The sequence below is a fragment of the Thalia democratica genome, chromosome 9 (genome assembly GCF_965202585.1).
Source record: "Thalia democratica chromosome 9, ktThaDemo2.hap1.1, whole genome shotgun sequence".
Lineage (NCBI taxonomy): Eukaryota > Metazoa > Chordata > Thaliacea > Salpida > Salpidae > Thalia > Thalia democratica.
The window spans coordinates 31,852,600-31,859,220 of record NC_139173.1 but is presented as its reverse complement, the minus strand read 5'-3'; positions in this window follow the sequence as shown (position 1 = coordinate 31,859,220).

Here is a 6,621-nt window from a genome sequence, read left to right as displayed (position 1 = left end):
TAGCTCTTTTACAAATAAATTGTTTTAAAATTTCAATAAAAATAGTTTTTTTAGAGCTTAAAGCATCACAAACAGTTTCATAGTTTTATTTTAAGATGTTGTCTAACATATAAAAAATATTGTACTAAAAAGCTTTGGAAAGCACTTACTAAAAACAAACAGATTTCAGCCAAAAAAAACTTTAGTAACCGTTATTGCTCTAAATTAAAGTAGTTTAAAATTAAGTCAACTAAATTAAAAAAAAAGACTAATACACGGATTTATTAAATAGCATAAATTACAGTTTATTTACACTGTATTAAACTATTTTCAGATGAAAATTTATTAATTACAAACAAATAAAAAGATATATGTTGAGGATCAGCTTCCAAAAAGAACAGTTTTAAATTCGTTTTGTAGATTTTTTTATTAGTATTTTAGGAAAATTCTGAGCTTTAAATTGTTGAGCAAAAAATCCACGCTCGATTAAACAGCTACAATTAGTACAGTTTTATTTCTGGCAAGTGTGGTTAAGTGTATTTTATAAATTTCACAAAATAAGCTTCAACAATACTGTTTAGACAACAAACATAGTCTTTTAAGAAACAATAATAAATTTTTTTTAGATAATTTTATTTTATTTTGATATCAATAAGCTTCAATACGAACTTGATTATTTACACAATTATTCGACATGTCTTGTCTTTTGTTTAAAATATTTTTTAATTTTTAACTGCTAGTTTTCAACGCTTATAAAACGATCATTAATAGATTATTGAGTCTTGTCTGGCAACGTTTCAATACAGCGCTAAACCAGAAACAAAATAGAGTAATCTTCATAAAGCTATAAATAACATCATGGGCGCGACTAATATTTGTTAAATATGCATCCTACAGTATTTGACAGCATAAGTTGAAGATTAAAAATTCCACTAAACAAAATGCAATGTATGTGGAACAGCGGTGTACACCAATTCTTGTTCAAATGACTTATTTTCGTTTTTCACCTTTTACTTTCACACAAACAAACACATGTAGTTGTGGTATATTTGTTTATTTATCTACCGTCTTAATTTAATACATACATAGTCTTTTTTTACACTTCCTCTTAAGGTTGCAAAAGTGCTAACGTTGCTATGCGCACTGATTAGGATTGCAAAATAAATTTTAGTTTGTTATTACTTTAATGTAATACTCAATTATTTTATCAAAATATTTTAATATTAGATTAGCGACTCTGCTTCCTCTTTGACTAGTATATCACCGTTTTAATTTCATGTTAATCTAAACTTAAATTTAAAGCCTATTTTAAATTATAGAATAATCGTGTCTTTTCTTCTTTCACATATAGAATCAGCAAATTGTTTTTTTACTGCAGCCTTCAATTAACATACGTACTTAGTCTCGTTCACGCTGAGAATTCACACATTAAAAATATCTTAATCTGGAATGTGTTACGAGTGTCAAGTGCTTAAGATTGTAAAAATAAATATACTAAATAAATAAAAACAATCTCAAATACAAAGCGATATTTTACAAAATAAACATAAAGTAAATTATTTTAGCTAAAATTCGGTTTTATTTTCTATATAAAGTTTATATTTAGATTTAATTTTCTGTGTTTTTCATCGTTAATTTGTTTTATTTTGCTAATACTATGATGAAGTTGTAACGAACTATTTATAAAATAAATAGATTTAAACACTATACAAAATAATTGTAATTTTCCTAGTGCAATAACAAAACTTAAATAAATATTGATTTTAGAATTAATACTGTTTATATGTCTTAATATTTTTATAATACACATATATGTTTTCTTTTATTGATGCTTTGTCTTTTGACTTAAGATAATACTTAACTTTTGTTTTTAAAGAACTTCGTAGAACTGTGTTGCTAAACTGACATATTAAAACGTCTTTAATTTCAATAATTTATAATATTTTTCAAAGTTTTTGTTGTTATTTTTTTACAAAATTGTTTTGTTCGGGTCTTAAATTGTCAAGCATTAATAACAACTTATACTTTCTGACGATTAGTGTTTTTTCAAATTGTCTAAACTTAACTGTTTTCAAATTACAGTATTTATCCTTTCAAAAAGTTGTTACTCTATTTTGTTCTTAGTTTACACAGTAAAAAATATTTTGCATTTTTGTTTTTTAATGTCAAATTTGTGCTAATAAAATTATGTTGATGCGCTGAAAGTTTTGCATTTGATTTTGTTTTAATAAAAAAAAAGTTATTAAGCAAAACATTTTAAAATCTATCGGTGTTAATATGTTTTTTAGCAGAAACTTATAAATTACGCAGTTATTAATTTTAAGTTTTATAAAAAAAGGTTATAGATGTTAAGTTTTAGTAAACTAAAGTAACTTAAGTTTTTTTTTTTTTGCTTTTACTTTTCTTGAAACTAGCTAAAAAGTACTTGTGTAATGTTTTTCATGGAGTAAAACTGTTTTTATTAATATTTAATAACATGTATTTTTCGAGTCTTTATAGTTTTGTAAAACTTTCATTGTTTTAATTTATTAAGAAAAAGTTTAACTGTTTTATTGGTTCTAATTATTTTAGTTTAGTTTTTTTTATTCTATAGCTCTTTTATTTATTTTGTTAACACAAATTTCTGCGAAATAAAGAACTTTTAGATTTTCTATTCATACTGTTGATCCTCTCTCGAATGCCTACAGCTTTTATTTTTCATATGTCTTTGTTTCTGGAAAAGTTTACGTGTAAACACCATTTTACTTAGGTAAACCTTTAACCCTCTTTAATACCCGGATGTATAAAATAACTATTTTATTTTGAATCACATAAAATGTTTAAGATATTATTTGCATATTTTGAAGAATGCTAATGTTTTGCCTAATGCCCCCAGTATAGTAAATATAAAATTGAATCATTAAATTAAATTTTTTTTTTGTCAATTTGGCTCATTGAGTTTTTAAGGTTTAATTTGGTCTAAAAAATTTATGCAAAGTTTAAGACTTACTTGCATTCTAAAGTTTTAGGTAAGGATTATAAACAACTGATGCAACAAAATGTAAGATGATATTTAGAAATATACTGTTGTAGTTGTCTTCATAATAGTTATCTTCAAGTTTGACTAGAAAAATTCTTTTGAAAAATGTCAATTTGATATTGGTAATACTGAATAAATAAGTTTAAAATATTTGTTTAAATTAAAGTCCATAGTAGTCATAGTAAAGTCCTAGTAAAATTCTAATATGATATTTAATAAGATAAAGCTTCATTTTAAATTTTCACAGTAATAAAATAGTTTTACAAAACTTGTTTGACCTAATATTCCTATGAACATTGTTTTAATTTAAAAAGATTATACCTTCAACTTGACAAAAAATTTTGAGTTATAGGTCATACAGTTTAAATTTTTTTGATATCAGATCAGTTTAACTTATTTTTTTTAGATATCTACTTGAAACTTAAGCTATACTTGGGACCATTAAAATTTTTCTAAATATTTTTTGTAAGTTTACATAATCTTGAATTTTAGTTCAATGTTGTTCTGCTACTCCTTTAATATAAGTTTCTAGTTCCTTAAACTTTACCGTACAACTTATACTAGTTTTTTGCTTCAAATAAATTCTCCTGTATTTTTACTATTAAAGGTCAAATTGAAATATTTTCACTCATCTTCTATTCCACTTTACACAGTTGAGCATTCAGGTTTGTGAATAAGGTTATTTAGGCCATATTGAGGGCCCAACTTTTTCACCAAAAATAATATCAACCTATATTTGAAAACTTAAAATGTAAGCTATACTTTTCACAGACTGTAAACATGATAAATTTATTTTAAAGACATGGTAAGTTTAATTTGAAATAAATTGAAAGAAAAATTAAAGTGGTAAATTTTCTATGAATAAAAAAACTACTATAATTCTATCTCCTTTATATTTGAATAAATTTACCTTAAATGTTTAGAATTTTTGTTTGCGTTATTGAGTACATTTTATCTGAACAATTCTTTAAGATCAAAATAACTATATTTTAGCAAACATTTTTTTTTGTTAATTTTCTGAATAAAAAGGTTATTTTTTTAAATTCCAAAAGTTTAAAATCACTTAATAAATTTTTCTAATAATATAAAGCAAAATTTTGCATTTCAAAGGATTAACATTTTTCAAAAGAGATAAAATCATTCTTACTTTTCCCTCTTAATCATTAAATGTTTATTTGAAGGTCAATTGTGTAAATTACATCAAGTGTTATTCTAACTGCCCCATTAAAAATTAATATTAAATTATTATAATAAAAAAACCTTAGCAATTGGTCTTTTGCAAACACTCACAAAGTTAAAACCTCGGCATTAAAAACCACATAGTGTGGGAAAATCATGAAGCTTAAATCCCTAAGAAAGAATCTGACAATAAATTGGTCAAAAGTATTAGGGGGACATAGATTTTTTTTAAATTTTTTCTTCTGTCAACAACCTATGAAACTTATCCAACTTTGACTGCTTATGTTTGTTTAAAAAACTACCTTGAAATTGAAAATAAATAAAAAAACAGCTGTTAGCTTAGTTAATAGTGTGAGAATTAAGAATAAAAAAATCCTTTTTTTAATATTTTAATAATTTTGTTGGTAATTTTAGTTACAGATAGAATAATCCGACTAACTTTAGATGCTCAGAGATAAAAGTATGAAGTTAAATCTTTACATTGTCATATAAATAAAAATATAATTGATAAACATCACTATAGTAAAAAATTAACATTATATTCATTTAATTGTCATTACAAAATGACATATAATATGTTCCTTGAACATAAGTTGTATAAAATAAGATATAAATAAAAAGAGTTAATATCAAACTCCAGTATTTAAAAGTATATGTAAAAAGTTAAAAAAATGTAACAGTATTAAAATTTCATTACCTTTTTTATTGAAATTTAGTGTAAAATCCAAAAGCTCTTCATCTTAAAGCCATTGTAAATTATACAAATAAATTAATTAGTTATAAAGCAAACTTGCCATTCAATTAGGCCACTAAAGTATTTTTAAACAGTAGAAAATTCTTACTATCTTGAAATATTGTCAGTTATTTAAATAATTCTGGCTCGTTATAGGTTTTTTTAAAACAAAATTCAAGCTAGTTTTGGATTTCAGGAGTTTTTTTTTCAAAGATTTATGATTTTTCTTAAGAGTATATTTTTTTTATTTAGCTATTTATCATTATTTTTTATATTTTATATCTAGTGTTGTAGTTTTTAGAGTTAATAATAGTTTTATTTGTAGTTTAAGATTGAATCATTTTGTAAAACACAATTTTTAGTAAAGCATATTTACCTTTACGATATTAAAATAAAAACTATTTAAATTGTCCACTAAGGTGCATCTGTTTCCCCCACCCTCAAGTTTCAAAATGAAACTTTTTTCAGCGCTGGGATCACATAAATAAACAAAACAAAAAATATTAGCTTCCTAGCTTTTACCACTGTTGCACACTTTACATTTTTGAAAGAGACCTTTATGTAAATTGTAAGGGACCTTAAAAATTCAACTTCCAAAATTTTAGCTGCAGATTTTTTACATATAGCAATTATCACAAAAACACATTTTATGTGTTATAAGACAATTTGAAGAAAGTCTTATGAAGGCATTTTTTGGTTTCCTGTAGTTTTTATCATTTTTTGCTATTTTTATTTTTTTGAGAAAATCAAGAAGTTCCTCCGTGAAACTTTCTTAAATTGTTTTAAAACGCAAATGATGTGTTTTGTGATGATTGCTATATGTACAAAAATTTGTAACTAAAGACTTCAAGGTTTAATTTTTAAGGTCCCATACAATTTATATAAAGGTTGTTTTCAGAAAAGTTTAATGAGCGCCACAGTGTTAAAAGTTAGGAAGCTAGTAGTTTTTTGTTGTTTTTTATGTGATTCCCCATGCTGAAAAAAATATCATTTAGCTACTCAAACATTTTCATTTTTAAGGGGCAACCAATGCACCCTCATGTCCACCAAAGGTTAAAGTTGTTTGTTAATCACATTCAACATTCAAATATTTTTCTTCTCATTCAATTTAATTATTCTAGAACTACTTTATTTGTTCATAACCATAAATATAAAAGTGCAAGGCTATCAAAATTAAGTATTTTAGTGTGCTTGTTTATGTTCAAAACAACATCTTTGTGTTTAAACTTTAAATTTAGATAGTTCTCAAAACAAAAGTCTACAGTTAAATAAAGATGAAAGTTAGCCAATAGTAGATTTTAGCCATAATAAATAGAATTTAATTTTTTTTAAACAATTAGCATTAGTATATCATACTGATACACATAGAAAAGGGTAAGGAGTTAAAGAAAATTAATACTGGTTCTTAGAAGAAAAATTTAGAAACAAACTGTAAATCAGTTTTTGTATAATATAATAATATTAGTTCATTTTGAGATTTAGTTATTTTTGTAAAATTTTTAATGCTAATGTATAAACCACAGTTTTTTGGTAATAATGTTAAAAATTTTAAAACTTTTAAAAATCCTTCTCCTTTATTTTTTATGAAATTAACCAAAAATTTTCAGGAAATGTTACTTGGATATAAAGAAAAAAGTTGTAGCAATTAAAATTAGTTTTACACAAAAAAATGAATTGATATTCTACCTTTTCTATTTTTATAAATGTTTGT